The sequence below is a fragment of the Oryctolagus cuniculus genome, chromosome 5 (genome assembly GCF_964237555.1).
Source record: "Oryctolagus cuniculus chromosome 5, mOryCun1.1, whole genome shotgun sequence".
In the NCBI taxonomy this organism is placed as follows: domain Eukaryota; kingdom Metazoa; phylum Chordata; class Mammalia; order Lagomorpha; family Leporidae; genus Oryctolagus; species Oryctolagus cuniculus.
Window position 1 is genome coordinate 145828641 of NC_091436.1, and position 21740 is coordinate 145850380.

The following is a 21740-nucleotide window of genomic DNA, read 5'->3' on the forward strand; positions in this document are numbered from 1 at the left end:
TATTTATTTATTTATTTATTTATTTATTTATTTTTTGGACAGGCAGAGTGGACAGTGAGAGAGAGAGACAGAGAGAAAGGTCTTCCTTTGCTGTTGGTTCACCCTCCAATGGCTGCTGTGGCCGGCGCACCGCGCTGATCTGATGGCAGGAGCCAGGTACTTTTCCTGGTCTCCCATGGGGTGCAGGGCCCAAGCACTTGAGCCATCCTCCACTGCCTTCCTGGGCCACAGCAGAGAGCTGGCCTGGAAGAGGGGCAACTGGGACAGAATCTGGTGCCCCGACTGGGACTAGAACCCTGTGTGCTGGTGCCGCAAGGTGGAGGATTAGCCTAGTGAGCTGCGGCGCCGGCTACTATCCTATCTTTTATCCTGTAACCTTGCTCCCTCCTGCCCTGTACCCTTTTTGCCTGTAGGTGGTTATAGAATTTGCAGCAGTGGTTTCAGATGCAAAACCATAGTTCTCTCTGCTTCAAAGTATAGGAAGAAGTGGTGGGGTTGGGGTCCCAGGCCTGTTTTGTGTCTCAGTTATATGTGGAAGGCCAAAAGGCTTTTCATTGGTTGGAAATTACATGATAAGGCAGGAACATATTATAGGGGCTGCCAACTTGAGAGATTAAGGGTATGTCCAAACCACATCGAGAACCATGGGAAGCAATCAGACTTAGATGTGACTGGAAGTTGCCTGTAAGGATGTTCTTTCTGGTCAAGTATCCTATTTTAATTGATGGCCAGCAACATTTTGTTTTAAATATTTCTTTTTTCATTTTATTTGCAAGGTAGACAGAGATCGATATTCTATTTACCTGTTCACTTCCCAAATTCCACAACAGCCAGGCCTGGGCCAGGCAGGAGTCAGGAACACCATTTGAGTCTCCCACATGAGTGACAAGGACCCAAGTACTTGAGTAATCTGTTGCCACCAAGGGTGTGCATTAACAAGAATCCAGGTTGGAAGTGGAGGAGCTTCGGTTTGAACCCAGGCACTTTGATATGGGATGTGGGTGTCCCAAGTGACAACTTAATCCATGTACCAAATGCCTAGCTCCAGTTTTATTAGATGCACAATGTAAACTGCTGTATATAAATTAGATAGGAGAGACAATTTAGTAGAGTAATATTGAGCATGGACTCTGGATCCAGTATTTTTTTTATTTTTTAAATTTTCTTTAAGTTATACAAGTTTCTTGTATTTCATGATTTATTTTACCTTTCTGTTTAAGGTCTCTCATCTGCAAAACAGCAATATTCAGAGGATTAAATGAGTTATTACATATGACAAAATTAGAAGCATGTATGTCATTGAATGTACTACTGTTATGATTGTAATGTATATAGTCTTCACAACTTTATAGGAGTATTGTAATGCAGATTTCAAAGCCTTGAGTATTTTTTTAAGATTTTATTTTACTTATTTGAAAGAGTTACAGAAAGAGGTAGATCCATGGAGAGAGAGAGAGAGAGAGAGAGAGAGAGAGAGATTGAGAGATTGAGAGAAAGAGAGAGGTCTTCCATCCGCTGGTTCACTCCCCAAGTGACTGCAACAGTCAGAGCTGAGTTGATCCAAAGTCAGGATCCAGGAGCTTCTTCTGGGTCTCCCATGTGGGCACAGGGGCCCAAGAACTTGGGTCATCCTCTACTGCTTTCCCAGACCATATCCGAGAGCTGAATTGGAAGTGGAGCATCCGGGAAATGAACCGGTGCCTATATGGGATGCTGGCTCTGCAGGCTGTGGCTTTAACCCGCTGTGCCACAGCACCGGCCCCAAAGCCTTGAGTATTTGCCTGTCAAAGTAGGCATTATACATTGATGCACATTATACATGACAGTTTCCAGTGCTATGGTACAGAAGAAGCAAGCAACAAATAAGTAACTAAGTGTGATGGGACGTTCACTAGCCATTAGATTTAGAGTTGAAATCTACCGCTCACATCAGCATCATCTTAGAAAAGTCCTACCTACTGTCTCTTGGTCTCAATTTTCTTTTCTTTGAATTAGATCTAGGACATCAAGTGCAAGCAATCTGGTAATCCACCCTCTTATGACCATGGAAGGCATAGCTAATAGATATCAGCACACTTTCCTGCTGCTCATAATTTGGCTTAATGCTGCAGGCCAGAAAGCCATTACCAGTCGATTGGTGTTGGCACATAAAATGAAACTGATTTTCTCACTTGTAGTATTGTTCTCAAAGCTCCCCATTTTGCCTTATACTTCTGAAATTAGTGACTCAGAAGTGAGTGAATGTGTGGGAGCTTGTTTTTTATAGTTTTAATATAGCTGGCTTTGGGAACTTTCCAGAAGATGGAAGGATTCTGGGAGATGGGAGGGCTTAAGTCAGGACAAGAAAACATTCATTGATTGCTTACCATAGTTCTTATGTTTGAAAGGGAGGTCTTGAGAGGTAAAAGAGGGCATAAAAGGGAAAGACTGGATGCTTAAAATGTTCCCTGATATTGCCCACACCTGCCTTTTGGAAAGGATTACGTATGGTCTCAGGGTGGAGGCATTTAGCCTTTGTGGCTGAAGATGTTTGACCTACTTACTATTGGGTTGTGGGAATGATATGGGTAGAGTAAGATTAGTAAAGTATATTTCTGAGACTCTGGTTCCACTGATTTTGTGACACTTGTGTGTCCCTGTCGTTAAGTTTGTCAAAACTGTGCTTAAGATGCAACTGATCTATTCATTAACTCTAAAATATGAGTGAGTAAATTGTCTCCTTGCTTGGATTGTAGCTTGCTCTATGATTCTGAAGTCAATTTGTAAGTGATTATCCACCAGGACAAGTACACCTACAGCTAACATTTTCTTTTCTTTTTTTTTTTTTTTTTTTTGACAGGCAGAGTTAGACAGTGAGAGAGACAGAGAAAGGTCTTCCTTCCGTTGGTTCACCCCCCAAATGGCCCCCATGGCCAGTGCGCTGCGCCTATTCGAAGCCAGGAGCCAGGTGCTTCCTCCTGGTCTCCCATGCGGGTGCAGGGGCCCAAGTACTTGGGCCATCCTCCACTGTCTTCCTGGGCCACAGCAGAGAGCTGGATTGGAAGAGGAGCAACTGGGACAGAATCCGGCGCCCCAACCGGGACTAGAACCCAGAGTGCCGGTGCTGCAGGCAGAGGATTAACCCAGTGAGCCATGGTGCCGGCCAGCTAACATTTTCTGAGCACTGCCTATGTGTTGGGTGCTGTGCCAGGTGCTTTCCATGCCTTTCCTCATTTCATCCGCCTGTATCTTTGTGCATTCGGTGTTACTATCATTCCCATCGTACAGAGGGGTATATGAGGACAATCAGATAACTTCACTGCCTGGGCTCATGCTGGAGGTGGGATTCTGACACTATTGGTCATGCTCATAACCAGGGTACCGTCAACAGTACTCTAGCATGTTTTCTGAGGACAGAATTTGACCAGGTGTGTTTGATGATATAGTCAATTGGTACAGGGAATGGAGGTGGCTAAGTGTTTCTTTGTAATGACCATCAATGAGTTATAACCTATTTGGCCATTCTGCATGTCCTCTTCCATTTGGTTATGTGTATGTCTTGAAACCACTGGATTCTGCTTGGAAATGTGTTACGAAGTTCAAGAAGGAAGCAACCCTGAGAAGAAGGGCACTACGACATTTTGACAGCGAGTGTAGAAATGAGATGTGGAGGCATCCCTAAAGTCTGAGCACAAATGGTGTACTCTAGAGGGGAACTTTGATTCTAAGTATCATGAAGTGAGCCCTCCTCATTATTTCACATATTGGGCATATAATTTGTATGGGGATTACAACCTGAATCTGCTTAGGCACCTCCGGTTCTGACACAGCAGCAGCCTTTGAATCACGGAGTGTTTTTTCCCTGCTGTTTAATCTCTGAAGCAGGCAATTTATAGACAGGACGAGTTTTTACTTTATCTGTTCCAACCACACTTCTGCTTTATGCCTTTGTATTGGGCAGCAGCTTGGGCTCTCTGTTGCTCAGGGTGGATGTGCCAATGTGTGTGCACTTTTGTGTAAGTGATTCTGGATACTCCTGAAGATACCGGAAACAATGGTGAACAAGGATGGGCGGGTGAGGACCTCTATTGTGTAACAAACTGAAGGCACCAAGGAGGCTGCATTTGTTGTGAGTTAAAGGTTTATGCAAAGATTTCCTTAGTAATGTCTAAGATTTTAATAGGGTAATTAATCTTTCTAAGTGTTAGTGCCAGATTATGGGATCAGCTATTATCCCTGGCTGCAGAGTAGTCCTTTGTGTGTTGCTATGAACGGGGCTAAGTGAAGAGAATACTCAGGTTGCCAAACAAAGATAGGGCTGCAGCTAGCTTGTTCACGTTCTAAAATGCATTTTCTGGTGCAGTTGAAAGAACTCCTGTTTCTAGGGGACAATCATTGCTCTTTAATAGCCATTAAGTTGAAGGGAAAGGTAGAGAAATAAAAATACATGCTTTGTTCTTGCTTATTTCTTAACAATCCATGATTATTATTTTTAAAACAATGACAGGCATATTCATTTGAGGCCTCATTTTAAGCCAGAAAACACAATTTACTGGAAATAAAGACCAGCAGGAATAAGGGCAAAAGGTTTCCATCTGATTCTAAAAGTTTGGCCTGTCTTTCTTTCCTTGATCTAAGTTTTGTGGCAATTGCCAAACAATCCAGCAAGTCAATATAAATTGAAGGGAAAACCTTAATGGCTAATGGAATTTAGTTACATCCTTTGAACAAGATGGATTATTTAATGTAACATAACAACATATTGACTAAAAATAAATGGCTTGTTTTCTTCCAGCTTCTATATATATCAAAGAAAGATTCAGAACATGGTGTACCATGTAAAAACTCTGTAGAGAGAATCATGTAACCCAGCCGACATCTTCTGCTCTGGCTTTGCTTAAACCACCTCTTGGCTTGGCTACGGTTTCTGCTCTGTCTAAATGAGATAGTTTTTCAGAACTATATGTCAAGTGGTTTGTCACTAGATTGGAGTTACCATTTACCTCTCCAAATTGCTCCAACTGTTTTGTTTACATAAACTATTGTCATTCTTAATTGCTAATGCCACCGTCCTGGTAGAAAAGATTTCTGGTTTGAATTGTGAATGGGACCATACCCTTTGTATTAGCTTCAGTGTTATAACTGAGTGTATTACATAGGAAAGTACACTAGATTTGTTCTTTCTCAAATAATGTTTGTATTTTTGGCATTAATCTCAAAATGCTTGAGGTTCACCAGAAGATGTTAGTGAGAAATGGGGAAACATTTAGTAATGTTTTGACCTTTTAAATAGACATGATATGAGAATGATGACTTAAATTAGATGTGGGTAAGTATTCTTAATGTGGGTGGAACAAGATGTTTTCTGGAAAGTTTTACAGAATGGGGAAGAACTTTGTTTGGATATTCTTGTGATCTTGAAGTAACATCAGTGATTTAGTTATATCAGTCAAGTGGTGGTCAGCTGCCTCTCTCTTTTGAGATACCAAACTTCCGGGACCTGAGCTGATGGGAGAAGAGCAAGGTGCAGAACTCAAGAGAGTATGAAAATGGTCAGGATTCCTGAGAGTATTAATTATCCTGCATCCCTCAAAAATGGTTTATGTAGCAGCTTGGGGTAGGAGTTCATGCCACTGTGGCCATATATATATCGTAGGTGATGCTCACAAGTAATATCCCACACTGCTGCTACTCTTGGGGGATTATTACTCTGGATTTGTCATAATGTTACTCAGTAAAATTCAAGTAAGAAATTGTGTTTGCCAGCCAGAGGGGCTAAAAATACTTATCATCATCATACCATACAGAATACTTATCAGGGTATAGGAATGGATCAGGAAAGCATGTGCCAAAAAGTGAGGGAGTGAGCTGCAGTGTCAGTCTCTCAATAACCAAAGGTAACATTCGTGTACTTTGCACATTTTGTACAATATATAGTGAGAGAAAAATATTCTTGAAAAATCAGTTAATAATGACTGAAGATTTAAACTGAGTGTGTAAATTTTGTGGATGAAAAGCCCAAGCTTTTAGTACAATGCTTATGGACAGGCATGCTGAAGTTATTTCTGAGTAAGGCTTGGACATTTAGAAGAGGATCTGCACATCCTGGAAGAATTCTGGCTGATGAAGTGGAGATGGATATTAAAGTTACCAAGCACTATATAATCCCTGTTGTTGGTTTTCCATTGGTGCATTGGTGTGTTTGTATTTTTGTCGCTCCCCCTCTTCATGGAGGAACGACACTAAACCCTGCCTAGGCTTCATATCTGAGTCACGGCACCATTATGTCGCTCCCCCTCTTCGTGGAGGAACGACACAGGACCCTGCGCTGTTCTTCTGTCTGCTCGGCCCTCCCCGGGTTTGCTGCTGGTTCTTCCCGGGTTGGCTACCAACCCTTCCACCTCTGTGGAAGGGCGGTTCCCCCTGCCACCTTCCCCACTTCCGCGGGGGAGCGGCACACCGCCGGCCGGCTCTCTCGGGGGCTGCACAGGTGTTCCTTCAGGTAGATGTTCCCCTTAGATGTTCCTGGTGCATGTTGTCTCTCTCCTCCTTTATAGTCCTCTTCCGCCAATCCCAACTCGGCTGCCCACACGCCGAGTACGCTGCTCTCCTCCAATCAGGAGCAGGTCCTACAGTTTATTGGTTGAACTGGAGGCAGCTGCGTAGAAGCTGTTTTCTTCTCTCCCAGCGCCATATTGTGGGAGAGCAGATGCATAGAATAAGTCTTAATTCCAGTAACTTAGTTTAGGCCGGGTTGCTCCCCACATATTTTTTAAAATATTATTTATTTATTTGATAAGTAGAGTTACAGACAGTGAGAGGGAGAGTCAGAGAGAAAGGTCTTCCTTCTGTTGGTTCAACCCCCAATGGCTGCTATGGCCAGAGCTACGCTGATCCGAAGCCAGGAGCCAGGTGCTTTTTCCTGGTCTCCCACGTGGGTGCAGGCACCCAAGCACTTGGGCCATCCTCCACTGCCTTCCCGGGCCACAGTAGAGAGCTCGACTGGAAGAGGAGCAACCGGGACTAGAACCCGCTGCCCATATAGGATGCCGGCGCCGCAGGTGGAGGATTAACCTAGTGTGCCACTGCGCCGGCCCCCTATACTTTGTAATTTCTACTAATTAACTTTTTAGACCCCACAGGTGAGTACTTGTCTTTCTGAGCTTGGTTTATTTCAATTAACAAAGTGACTTCCAGTTCTATCCATGTTGTTGCAAATAAAAAGATTTCATCTATTTTTATCTCTTAGTAGTATTTCATTGTATATATGTACCATATTTTCTTTTTTAATTCATTCAATAGACATTTAAGTTGTTTCCCTTTTTTGGCTGTTGTGAATAATGCTGCAATTTCTTCCTCTTCCTCTTCTTTTTCTTCTTTTTAAAAGATTTATTCATTTGTTTGAGATGTAGAGTAATAGACAGAGAGAGGGAGAAATAGAGAAGTCTTCCATCTGCTGGTTCACACCCCAATGGCTGCAATGGGTGGAGCTAGGCTGATCCGAAGCCAAGATCCAGGAGCTTTTTCTGGGTCTTTCACATGGGTACCGGGGCCCAAGCACTTGGACCATCTTCTACTGCTTTCCCAGGTGATAAGAAGAGATCTGGATCAGAAGAGGAGTAGCTATGACACATACTAGTGCCCAAATGGGATGCTGGTACCACAGGTGGAAGCTTAACCTACCACATCCCAACACTGGCCCCTGCAATTTCTTTAAAATACTAATTTCATTTCACTTGGGTGTATACTCAGTAGTGCAATTGCTAGATCATATGGTAGTTCCATTTTTAGTTTTTTATTATTTTGAGGAAGTTCCATACTGTTTTCCATAATGACTGTAATAATTCACATTCTCATTGACAAAGTGCAAGAATTCCCTTTTTAAACACATCCTCTCTAACAATTGTTCTCTTTTGCCTTTTTGACAATAGCCCTTCTAACTGGGGTGAGATGCATATCATCATGGTTTTGATTTGCATTTCCTATACCTTTGTGTGTCTCCCTTTCAGAAATTTCTGTTTAGGTCTATTGCCCATTATATTCTGGTTATTAATTCCTTGTCAAATATATAACTTGCAGGTATTTTGCCCATTATATTGATTCTTTTCACTCTGTTGATTGTTTCCTTTGCTGCATACCGAAGCTGTTTAGTTTGATGAGATCCAATTTTTCTATTTTTGCTTTTTGTTTCTCATATTTTTGGAGTCTAATAAAAAACATTCTTGCCCAATCCAATGTCCGACAGTGTCTCCCCTGTTTTCTCATAAATTTAATTTATATAAAGTGTTATTTGTTCTTTTAAAATGACTTTTGTACATGATGAGTGCTACTGAATTAATTCTTCTGCATGTGGAATCCACTTCCCCAGTATCATTTATTAAAAAGACTGTCTTTTGTCCAATGTGTATTCTTAGCACCTTTATTAAAGATCAGTTGGATGAGTATACATGGGTTTAATTCTAGGTCTCTATTCTGTTCCATTGGTCTATAGATATGTTTTTATGCTAATATCATGCTGCTTTAATTATTGTAGCATTGCAATGTATTTTAAAGTCAGGGAGTATAATGCCTTTTGTTTTATTCTTTTTTTCCAAGGTTGCTTTGGCGATTTGGGATCTTTGTGGTTCCATACAAATTTTAATAGTGTTTCTTCTAGTCCTGTGAAAAATGTAGTGAGTGTCTTGATAGGCATTGCATTCAATTTACAAATCACTTTGACCAGTATGAGTATTTTAATATTATTAATTCTTCTTCTTTTTAAAAAGACCTATTTATTTAAAATTCAGTTACACAGAGAGAGAAGGAGAGGCAGAGAGAGAGAGAGAGGTCTTCTATCTGCTGGTCCACTCCCCATTAGGCTGCAATGGCCAGAGCTGAGCTAATCCGAAGCCAGAAGCCAGGAGCCTCCTCCGAGTCTCCCACAGGGATACAGGGGCCCAACCACTTGGGCAATCCTCCACTGCCTTCCCAGACCATAGCAGAGAGCTGGATCAGAGGTGGAGCAGGGAGGGTTCAAATCAGTGTCCACATGGGATGCCGGCACTGCAGGCAGTGGCTTCACCTGCTACGCCACAGCTCTGACCCCTATTCATTCTTCTAATACATGACCATGGCTGCCTTTCCATTTCTTTGTCTTCTTCTTTTTTTTTTTTTATCAATGTTTTATAGTTTCTTTCTTTCTTTTTTTTTTTTTTTTTGACAGGCAGAGTGGACAGTGAGAGAGAGACAGAGAGAAAGGTCTTCCTTTTCCATTGGTTTACCTCCAATGGCCGCTGCGGCTGGCGTGCTGTGGCTGGCGCACCGTGCTGATCTGAAGCCAGGAGCCAGGTGCTTCTCCTGGTCTCCCATGCGGGTGCAGGGCCCAAAGACTTGGGCCATCCTCCACTGCCTTCCCGGGCCACAGCAGAGAGCTGGACAGGTAGAGGAGCGACCAGGACAGAATCTAGTGCCCCGACCCGGACTAGAACACGGGGTGCTAGTGCCGCAGGCAGAGGATTAGCCTATTGAGTCTCAGTGCCGGCCAAGGTACCAGACTTTTAAAGAAGAACTAATTCCAATTCTTCTCAAACTATTCAAAAAAGGTGAAAGGCAGAGAATCCTCCCAACTCCTTCCATGAGAATTATCTTTTTAAAGTAGAAAAGAGATCTGATTCTTAGAAGAAGAAATATAATCTCAATTTCAAGTAAGAAAATACCATTGAGTATGCACAATTAGCCAAGATACTATTAAAGAATAATTTTTAAATTATGGAATTAACAGGTATTAATTTTATGAAGGGAAATAGCAATTTTATTACGCTATCTGTATATGTAAACATACACCCACAATCATAACTATTTGACTTTTTATTCTCAAATACACACTCTTGTCATAGGAAAGGGCCTTGGAGATCATTCAGTGCACCTGTCTCACTTTTCAGAAGAGGAAACTAAGATCCCAAGCAGCTAGGCTACCTTCCCAGAGTTTCCAAAGCTGTATGCAAAACCAGACATCTTAAACATCATATGCTTCTTCCATCTATCACAGCGGTATGTGTTTGTTTTGCATGTCTCTTTCTCAATCTAATTTTGAATATTAGAAACTCATAGAAAAGTAGGATGGTAAATTCTCTAAACGTCAAATATTTTAATATACTCTTCATTAATTGCTAACTTCTTGTCCATATTGGTTCCCCTCACATACATTCTGTATGTATATGTGTATCATATATGTTTTGTGTATTTAATGAATAGTCATCTTTCCTTTTTACACTTTCTTTTTCCTTTTTATCTAAACCATTTGAAAGGAAGCTGCAAGCATTATCCTTACATTTCTCAGGTTTGTCTTCTAAGCACAAAGGCATTCCTTTAGATAATAACTACAATAAATTATCTTAGTCAAGAAACTCAACATTGATACAATATTATTAATATATAATATTCTATCTACATTCAGATTTCTCAACTTCCCTTGTAATGTCCTGGCACTTCTCATTGCATCGTATCAGCAGGCATATATTGTCTGATGGCACCATTATGTGAGGCTAATATTTACATTTCTTTCTAATAAATATGTATGGATAAAGACACACAGAAAGACAGTGATCTTTCATCTGCTGGTTCACTGCACAAATGGCTGAAACCAGAATCCCAGAACTCCATCGAGGTCTCCCATGTGATTGGCAGGACCTCAAGCACTTTGGATGTTTTTTTGCTGTCGTTCCAAGTGCAGTAGCAGGGAGCTGGATTGGAGGCAGAGCACCTATGTCTCCAACTGGCACTTTGATAAATGGTGTCTGTGTTACAGCAGCAGCTTAACCAGCTGCACTACAGTGCCAGCCCCTATACCCTTTATTCTAATGCTACAGATTGAATCTGGAAAATTCTCTTTAATTTCATTAATTTGTTTGAGAGAGAGAGGGAGAGAGGGAGAGAGGGAGAGGGAAAGAGAGAGAGAGGGAGAGAGAGGGAGAGAGAGAGAGATGAGTGAGAGAGCATTCTTATCTCCTGGGTCACTCTCTAAATGCTAAGTTTGGCGCAATTGAAGATAGAAGCCAGGAACTCCATCCAGGTTTCCCATGTGGGTGACAGAGACATCAGTACTTGAGCCATCATCTGCTGCCTCCCACAGTGTACACTAACAGCAAGCTGGAATTGGGAGCAGAGCTAGGCACTCTGATACGGGTTGTAGATGTCCCAATCAGTATCTTAACTGCCAGTACAAAAAGTCACCCCTGTCTTTATTTTTAAAGTGTGATATCTTTGCTCTAGCTTCCTCACTGTCAGCATAGTTTTATTAATAAATATCAAATGGTGGAAGCGTGATGAGACTTTTCCTCTTCTTTTTCTACAGAAATTGTTCTTTTTTTCACCTCATACTACTGTGAGTATGTACAATTTCAAAATGTTTACACTTGAAGAAACATATTTTTAATTCCATTTTCCCTGAATTGTTTTGTGGCACCCTTGTATTTCCACATTTTTGAATAGGGAGCGTCTCATGTCACATAAGTGAATACCTGGAGGAAGGCTCAAGGATGCCTGTAATTGATTGTCAAACTCATGGGAGGGTAACTCTGCTCATTCCTGTTTAGCATTGCGTGGTGTCAGTCCTGAGACCATAGTTCTCATAAAAGCAATATGAATTGTTAAGGGTATACTGACATGCACTGCAGTGGGAGGAATCCATAGGGATGTGTTTCTGAAATGAAGAGGCTGGCTGTTCAATATATGGTCTTTAACTTCTCCTACCCCCTTCCCTTGGCAAAACCAACCAGTGTTGCCTGCTGAAGCTCCTGTTCTAGGCTAACTGTGGTTGGTTATTGATTCATGGCTGAGAATGTTGAGTTTCAGCATTCTGAGGAGTAGTTTCAGGAGAAAGACTTCTTATGCCTTAGGGATCATGTCATGATTGCTTCCTTTTTTCCTCTCATATTTAGGATAGAATACCTGAAACCAAAATCATATTTATGATTTTTCTTGACTAAGTAAATGGCTGTTACTAAAAATAAGCCCAGCATCTATTGGTTTGGAAGAAGTAAGAACTGCTCAATGTAGTTTAAAAAAATAAAATCATTGTTGTTTTTTCAATTGTTAAAGTCATTCATATATTTTATAAGAAATTCAAAAAATATCAAATTAAAAGGTAAGAAAAGAATCATTTAGTGTCTTTTTGAAGAGAATATTTGTAATAAACATACATACAATTGTACATACTTAGAAGTACACTGTAGTATACATGCATATAACATGTAATGATCAGAGTAATTAGCATATACATCACCTCAAATATTTATCATTTGTGTTGGGAATAATCAGAATGCTATTAGCTATTTTGAGAACAAACTTGTTTTCAGTTTCTTCACTGTGCTACAGATCATTACAAGTTATTCTTCTCATCCAATTGCACCCTTGTACCCATCAATCATGCTCCCTCCTCAGCTTTCCAGCCTCTGGTAGTCACTACACTCATAAAAGTTTTGGTGTATTCTAAGACCTCTTTTTTTATTTTTTAGAAAACTTTATTTAATAAATATAAATTTCTAAAGTACAACTTTTGGATTTTAGCAGTTTTTCCCCTATAACCACCCTCCTATCTGCAAACCATCCCATCTCCTACTCCCTCTCCTCTCTGATTCTTCATTAAGATTCATTTTTAATTATCTTTATATACAGAAGATCAAGTTTTACTGATTTTTATTACATAGTACTTATCACATAGAATTATATATTTATGTATCTATTTCTTTTAAACATTTATTTATTTATTTGAAAGGCAGATGAAACAAATGATGAGACAGACAGAAATCTTCAATTCCCTGGACTGGTTCACTCTCCAAATGCCAATAACAGTCAGGGCTAAGTCAGGCTGAATCCAGGAGCCAGAAACTCCACCTGGGTCTCTCACTTCGGTGACAGAGGCCCAAGTACTTGGGTTATTTTCTGCTGCTTTCCCAGATGCATTAACAGGAAGCTTGATAGAAGCACAGAGTAGCCATGATTCAAAATGGGTATTCTATTATGGGATGTGGAAATCCAAAGTGGTGACTTAACCTGGTGCACCACAATGTCTACTCCATTTCATCTCTTTAAACAAACAAACAAAAAATTAAAATTGGAATTTCTTATAGCAAGTTATTAGTAATCATTTTTATATAGGTGGTATCTATTCTTAATTATAAACATATAAAATCAAACACAAAGACAAGGAGAATGAAAGGCTGGTTTCCTAACATAGTTGGCCTAAGCTATGTATATGTGTTGCAAAGTTGCATTGTACTCTTCAAAAATGTGCAAGTATTATGAAAAAATAATTAAAATCTAAGAATAAATTTTGAAAAATTTATACTAAATAAAGCCCAGCATTTCCTTGGGATATTTTGATTATTGATACATAGCTTTGTGTGTGTAAGGGTAGTAACAGTATATATTATTATTGATGTATATAATTAAAATATATATCATAAACAATGTGTGTTTATAGGTGTGGGGAGCAACCCGGACTGGACTAAGTTACTGGAATTAAGACTTATTCTATGCATCTGCTCTCCCACAATATGGCGCTGGGAGAGAAGAAAACAGCTTCTACGCAGCTGCCTCTTGCCAACTTGAGTGATGACCTCCAGGAGCTGATCCTGCTCCTGATTGGAGGAGAGCAGCGTACTCGGCGTGTGGGCAGCCGAGTTAGGATTGGCGGAGGAGGACTATAAAGGAGGAGAGAGATGGCATGCACCAGGAACATCTAAGGGGAACATCTAAGGGGAACACCTGTGCAGCCCCCGAGAGAGCCGGCCGGCGGTGTGCCGCTCCCCTGCGGAAGTGGGGAATGTGGCCAGGGGGAACTGCCCTTCCACGGAGGTGGAAGGGATAGTAGCCAACCCGGGAAGAACCAGCAGCAAACCCGGGGAGGGCCGAGCAGACGAAAGAACAGCGCAGGGTCCTGTGTCGTTCCTCCACGAAGACGGGGAGCGACAATAGGTGATAACTTCACCATCAAAGTAGTTTATCTTTTTTTAAAACAAGAGGTATTTTAACAGAAAAAAGCTTAAAAGTGTTTTTTATGGCCGATGCCGCGGTTCACTAGGTTAATCCTCTGCCTTGCGGCACCGGCACATTGGGTTCTAGTCCTGGTCGGGGCACCGGATTCTGTCCTGGTTGCCCCTCTTCCAGGCCAGCTCTCTGCTGTGGCCAGGGAGTGCAGTGGAGGATGGCCCAAGTGCTTGGGCCCTGCACCCGCATGGGAGACCAGGATAAGTACCTGGCTCCTGCCATCGGATCAGCGCAGCGCGCCGGCCGCGGCGGCCATTGGAGGGTGAACCAACGGCAAAGGAAGACCTTTCTCTCTGTCTCTCTCACTGTCCACCCTGCCTGTCAAAAAAAAGTGTTTTTTAAATTTTATTTAAGTTATACAAGTTTCATGTATTTCATATATACAGACTTAGGAACGAGGTGAAACATCCCACCCTACTCTCTCTCCTGCCCATGCTCCAACCTTTCTCTCTCTTCCCTCTGCCATTCCCACTCTTACTTTTTACAAAGATCTATTTTCATTTTACCTTATGATCATGAAGTTAAGTTATATTTACTAGAATATTACAAAGCTACACATTTCCTCTCTTTTGTGATCAAGGTATATTATTTTGTTCATGAATTATCTTTTAGTGTCCTTTGCTCATTTATCTTTTGAAGTTCTGGCAGTTTAAATACCAGATTTTATGCACTTTTTAATAGGACAGAGGTAAGGTTTATTTGTATATTTTATTTGTTATAGTACTTTTTCCTGGTTATTTGCCTTTTCACTTAATCCAGTTTTATCTTTGTCTTTGTCTATCAAGATGAAACACATTTAAGCTGGAAACAGTAGAAGTAACATGAAGCCCAGGAAGGTGAGAATCTTTTTCAAATTAGCAAAATTATTCTTTGATGTAGACTTTGCAAAGTATTTAAAGAATTTGGAGATGAAATTATATAACCAAATATTTTAAATCTTCGAGGAATATAATTTTTTAAATAAATAAAATAATAGGATATAAGCTTTCTTACTAATTTGATGGCCTTCTGGTAAAATTCTAGATGATTTATTTAAAAAAACTCTTCACAAAAGAAAACAGCGAAAGTTAGAGTCAGAATGCACCTATAAACAACGATGTATGTCAACATAATTAGTTTTCCATGGGTTACTAGGTAGATGGGAGAAATTCTGTGAACACAGGCTATTTTATTTCTAGGAAGCATTCACTGGCAACTGTTAAAATATTCTTACAGGCAAGTCGGCGGAGAACATAGGTTTGGTAATTATATTGTTAGGTGGATTAACAACTGGTTAAAGAGTTAGCAAAACAGGATGCTGATTGATGGGAGTCTCAAGTTGTGTTCAACAGGGTTTCAATATAATCTATAGTTTAATGAATATTTTCTAATTGCTAGATAAAGATATCAAAGCTTTCTCATCAAATGTGTAAAAGTTCCAAACCAAGAACCTTAATGAATATGATAGATAAAAGAATATTTTTCAAAAATATCTCAATGAATGGAAATCATTGTAGTAGACAAAGACATAAAGTATAATGAGTTTAGCTGAAATAATGAACAAACAAATCCAAGATGGGGTAGTCTTCATGCAGTTGGAAGAGCTAACTAAGGATCACCATTGCCTGACAAATACAAACGAGGAAAGAATGTGACGTATTTTCATTTTTATCACTCATAGTTTTACAGAGAAACACAAAAACAGTAACATACACCACCACCACCCTCCATCACCCCCCTCCACCCACGCCCACGAACTGGCACAGGCAGTTATGAGATCTGAAATCAGGCAAAATGGGAATTCTGGCAGGAACTGATGTTGCATTCTTGAGTCTGGAGGCAGAATTCCTTCCTCTTATGGGGACCTCAGTCTTTTCTGATTGGAGGTCCACCCACAATATGAATGGTACTTAGCTTCACTCAAAATCTACCCTTCATGGCACCATCTATTTGACCAAACAACTGGGTATTGTAGTCTAGCCAAGTTGACACATCCAACTAATCATACACATTAGTTTTTAGGGACTATTGGCCACAGTGATAGAATTATCGTATCCATGTAATGGTTGAAATTTATCATATTGCTCAGATCACATATTTTGGGTTTAGTTCTGGGTAACACAATTTATGAAACTCATTTCTACTGATGCAAGTCAAGAGAGGACTTGAGATTCACTACCAGTGTGAACATCTAGATAGATACGCTATTTAAAAGATAGTTGGTGGAACAATCATCCTTAGAAAGGATACGACTCAGAAAAGCTCTATTAAGTCAGACTTTTTGGTAGGAAATAACTCCTGTTAAGAAAAGGAAATAGGTTGATTTATGTTACAGAAGGGGCCAGGAGTAGACTTAATTTAAAACTCAAATATATCCAGATTTTAAACCCTATCATTTGATTTTTTTTCTTCCATTTTTTAGCTTTGATTTATTTGGCTTCATTTTCTAGAAGAAACCTCTTCATGAAATGGTGTGTCAAACTCTGAGCTTATATAATCCTAAAACTAACAGTCCATAGCATGGAAAAAATTTCCTTTCTTAAGGTTTCAATTTAAACAACTGGAATTGTCACATTGGAACAACCATTCACCATGATCAAGTGGAATTTATCTCTGGGATACAAGAATCATTCCACATATGCAAATCATGAAATGTGAAACACCACATTAACAGAATGAAGGTCAAAAACCATATTACCATCTCAATAGATGAAGAAAAAACATGACAAAATTCAAAATCCTTTCATGATAAAAATCCTCATAAAATTAGGAACAGAAGGAATGTATCTCATCACAATAAAGGCTATATATGACAAACCCACAACTAACATTATATTCAGTTGTGAAAACATCAAAGCTTTTCCTCTAAGATCAGGAACAAGCCAAAGATGCCACTCTCACAACTTCTATTCAATCATTACTGGAAATCGTAGCTAGAGCAATTAGGCAAGCAAAAAGATGATTTATGGAAAACTTCATTGGAAAAGAGGTAGCCAAATTGTATCTGTTGGTAGATGACATAATTTTTGTATGAGAAATCCTAAAGACTTCAACCAAAAAGCAAATCCAATAAACAAAGTCAGTAAAATTGCAGACTACAAAGTCAACATATAAATAATTCTCTGTAATAATTACATATACTAACAACGAATTATTTGAAAAAGAAGTTAAGAAAAAAATTCCGGTTACAAAGGCATAAAATTATCTCAGGAATAAATGTAACCAAGGATTTGAAAGTTCTATAACACTGAAACTACTAAACTTATAAAATAGGGATGGAAGAAATTGAAGAAGACACAAATAAATGGAAAGATACCCTGTGTTAGTGGGTTAGAAGAATTAATATTGTTAAAATGTCCATGCTACAAAAAACAACCTACAGATTCAATACAATCTCTATCAAAATTCCAATGACATTTTTGACAGAAATAGAAAAAACAATTATTAAATTTGTATGGAGCTTCAAGAAACCCTGAATACCCAATGCAGTCTTGAGCAAGGGAAACAGAGCTAGAGACACCATAATATCTCACCTCAAAATACACCAGAAGGGAGTAGTAATAAAAACAGCATGGTACAGGCATAAAAACCGACATATGGACCAATGTAACAGAATACAGTGCTTAGAAATAAATCTACACGTCTACAATGAACTGATTTTCAACAAAAGTACTCAGAATACACAATGAGGGAAGGGTCACTCTCTTCAATTAATGGTCTTGGAAAACTGGAAGAATAAAATTGAATCTCATATACAAAAATTGACTAAAATGGATTAGGGACTTAAATGTAAGGTCTGAAAATGTGAAACCACTAGAAGAAAACCTAGGGGAGATGTTTCAGGATATTGATTTTAACAAAGATGCTTTGGATATGACCCTGGACTATATAGGCAACTAAAGCAAAAATAGACAAATGGGATTGTACCAAACAGAAAATCTCTGAACAGCAAAAGTAACAATCAGCAGAGAGAAGAGACAGCATATAGAATGGAAGAAAATGTCTACAAAGTATACATTTGATAAGAGGCCATTATTCAAAATATGTAAGAAATTAAAAATACCCTCAAGCAAGAATTCAAAACCAGCTTTTTGCTAATGTACCTGGGAAACAGCAGATGATGTCTCAAGTACATGGGCTCTTGCCACCCATATGAGAGACCAGGATGGAGCTCTTGGGTCCTGATTTTGGTCTGACCCAGCCCTGGCTGTTGTGGCCATTTAGGGAGTGATCCAGCTGACAGAAGATCTCTTTCTCTGTCCCCTTTTCTCTGTCATTCTTCTTTTCAATCAATCATCAATCGTTTTTTAAAGGACAAAAAAAAATACAGATGGCCAACAGGTATAAAAATGCTTAAAATCACTAATCATCAGAAATATGTGAAAGCAAAATGAGATATTACCTCATACCTGTTTTAATGGCTTTTTATAAAAATGATAAAAGATAATACTGGTAAGGATGAAAGGGGAACACTTCTATGCTGTTGGGACTATAAATTAGTACTACCATTATGTAAAACAGAAGAGGGGTTCTTCAAAAATTTAAAATACAGTTACCATATAATTACTCAATACCTTCTGAATATGTGTACAGAAGACATGAAATCAGTTTGCTGAAGAGGTATGTGTACTCCCATGTTCATTGCAACATTGTTCACAATAGCTGGCATATGGAACCAAGATAAATGGATACAGAAAATGTGTTGGGGCCGATGCTGTGGCGTAGTGGGCTAAGGCCCTGCCTGTGGTGCTAGTATCCTGTGTAGGCACTGGTACTTGTCCTGGCTGCTCCTCTTCCAATCCAGCTCTCTGCTATGGCCTGAGAAAGCAGTGGAAGATGGTCTAACTGCTTGGGTCCCTGCACCTGCATGGGAGACTCAGAGGAGGTTCCTGGCTCTTGGCTTTGAATTGGCCCAACTCCGGCCATTGTGGCCATTTGGTGACTGAATCAGTGGATGGAAGACATTTGCCTCTGTCTCTTCATCTCTGTCTGCAATTTTACCTCTCAAGTGAATAAATAAAATCTTTAAAAAGAAAAAGGAAAATGTGTTAAATATATATGTAGTGGAATGCTATTTAGTCTTAAGAAAAGGGAGTTTTGACATTTGCAGGAACATGGATGAACCTAGCAAATGTTATTGTTATTAAAATATGCCAGGCACGAAAAGACAAATACCACAATTACATGTGAACTCTAAAAACATTGAACTTAGGAGCAGAGGGTAGATTTGTGGGAATTGGGAGATGTTGTTCAGAATGAAGAAAGGACAAGTTCTATAGATCGATTGTATAGTGTGGTTCTATATATCATGATAATGTTTTGCATATTTGAAGATTGCTAGGATAGTAGATTAAAAATTTCTAATTATTTGTTTGTTTAGAGAGAGTTTCTATCTGCTAGTTTACTCCCCAAATTCCTGTAGAGGTTGGAATCCAGGAATATAATTTTGTCTCTCATGTGGGTGGCAGAGATCCAAGTACTTGAGCCAACATCTGCTTCTTCCCTGGGTGTGCATTACCAGGAAGCTGGATTTAGGAGATGGAGCTGGGACTTAAACCTAGACCTTCTGATATAGGATGTGGGTGTTTCAACCAGTATCTCTGCTGCTAGGCTAAACACCTGTCCCATAGGAGAATATATTTTTTAAAAAAATATGCTTAGCTTAAAATAAAAATAGCTATGTTAGATGATAGATATGTTAATTAGTTTGATTTATTATTGCACAATGCATACATATATCAGAACATTATGTTGCACTATAATACATATAGCCATAAATATTTTACCTGGAAATATAACTTTCTATATTCTTTCAGTTAAAAAGTAAAATTATATCTCATTGATTAAGCATTTGTTAAATGTCCAGTTAGAAATATTGGGACAGGAAATTTGTATTTCTTGACAGTTCTATGCCATATGCTCATTCTAGCTGTGTGAGTGAAGACGTGTGGTACTAAAGGAAAATTAGATACTGCCAGAAGGGAGATGGATGGGTTCTGCCTAACCAAAAAAAATGGTGATTTTTGAAGAATTTGCTAACTACTTTCTAAATAATTGTAGGGTTATAATGCATGAGAAGAATTATGATTTTCTATGTTCCCTTCAAAAAGAAGAACTGGCATCAAGGACTAGAAATTAAGAGAAATCAGATTTTGTTTCTACATAAGCAGTGGTATTCTCATAGAGTACCAGTGTGATATGTTGTTTAAGGTAATAACTAGTGCCCTGCCCCTAGAAGAGTTAAAGTAGAAACTTCACAGATACTGTAAAGGTTAACCCCAATTTACACTGAATTTTATTTGTATTGAAAGAGTTATTCCTGTTTGTAAGAGTTGTCTAGATGCACTAGACTATCCCTTCTGTTTCTTTAATTTCTTCATTGTGTTCTCTTTTCCATGTACCAGGGCATCCTCAGAGATTTGTGACTTAGATCCCCTATGAAGAAAATTGAATCCAACTCCTTGGTAAGGACATTATTTAATGCCAATTGCTTTTAAATAGTTATTTCTGTGCTTGCTGAATCAGCTCTATATTTCTAGTTCTTATTAATACTATAGCATTACTCACTGCCTAAGTAGCTTAATATGTAGCATGGAGAATTTAATGCTCATTAGAGAAAAAGGAGTGGAAAGATATATGGGGGAAGATCACTTTATCCCTAAGTATAGGTCACTTCCACAAATGGATAGAATATTCAATTTCCTCTTTATATTTCAGCTCTAGTAGCAAGCACTGAGAAAGCGTAGACTACAAGGAAGAAATAACACTAAAGGGAAGCCCTCAAAGATAATTCCATCATCCATAACACTAGGCACTTCCTGGCATTATGGCTAATAAAACTCAGCTAAAAACATGTTCTAAATATTTTTATGTGCAAAAAATAGAAAATTGTAATAAAATAATGGCTGTTATTTCAAACCATGACTATAAAATGCTCCTGGGACAGAAATGCCTAATTATGGAATAAAACAACTTTTGTATCCCTTAGGCGATGTTTTCAAACTCCTGCTCTCTCCAAAGTAGTCACTATAATTATTCCAATTCCTCAGAAGAAATGGAACATGTAAGGAAATAAAAAGAATAGTGTAGGACTGAGTCTTGGATTAGGACCAAATGGACTATTAAAATGTTAGTGAATTGTGTCAGCATTGTGGTCAGAGGAACACTTCTATCTAGAAGTAGCTAATATTTTATTTGAGTCACGGTATTCATATATTTCCTTTTCAGGGAGGTGAGTGAGGAATTATAAATTCTTGGAGGATTTAGATGACCTTTGGCAGAAGTCTATTCCCAATACAGTTTAGTTGAGTGTTCTGCAATGGAGTTAAAAAGTCTCTGCATATTTAGAAATGCCAAGTGTAAAAAAGAAAAGGGTCTAATGGACAAGAAATGAAGGAAAACTTCATGGTTTTCTCTAGGTTTCTCCATGAAATATTTTAAAATAATATATTATTAGATGGGGGACATATTCTGAAATTACAAAAATCACTACTGAGATAAACATTTTATAATTTGCTCCCTAGAATTTATTCCTACTGAATTATTTTTAAAGACATTTACTTATAATTTGCTGAAAAATATTGTAATATTCTTTCTACTTTAAACACAAGCAGTACAATCCTACATTTGAAAAGCAAGTTTGATACTTTAAGCTAAGATGCTGTGCTTGCTGTGTGGATTTCCTTTAGTAGACTTTAGATGTGTCACTTACATATTGATTTGTTCTTAGAGTAGTAGTAAAATAGAGGATATGT

The 21740-nt window shown here is 39.0% G+C and overlaps 1 long non-coding RNA gene across 2 annotated transcripts in view; it reads left to right on the forward strand.

Annotated features, from left to right (window-relative positions):
- The window catches only part of LOC108178872 (uncharacterized), a 204423-nt gene that overhangs the window by 132081 nt on the left and 50602 nt on the right, over positions 1 to 21740 (forward strand). For both annotated transcript variants that reach the window (XR_011388753.1, XR_011388754.1), the window contains exons 6-8: positions 14793 to 14843; positions 16409 to 16457; positions 20391 to 20450. This is a non-coding gene — a long non-coding RNA (uncharacterized lncRNA). The remainder of the gene's footprint in view (positions 1 to 14792; positions 14844 to 16408; positions 16458 to 20390; positions 20451 to 21740) is intronic.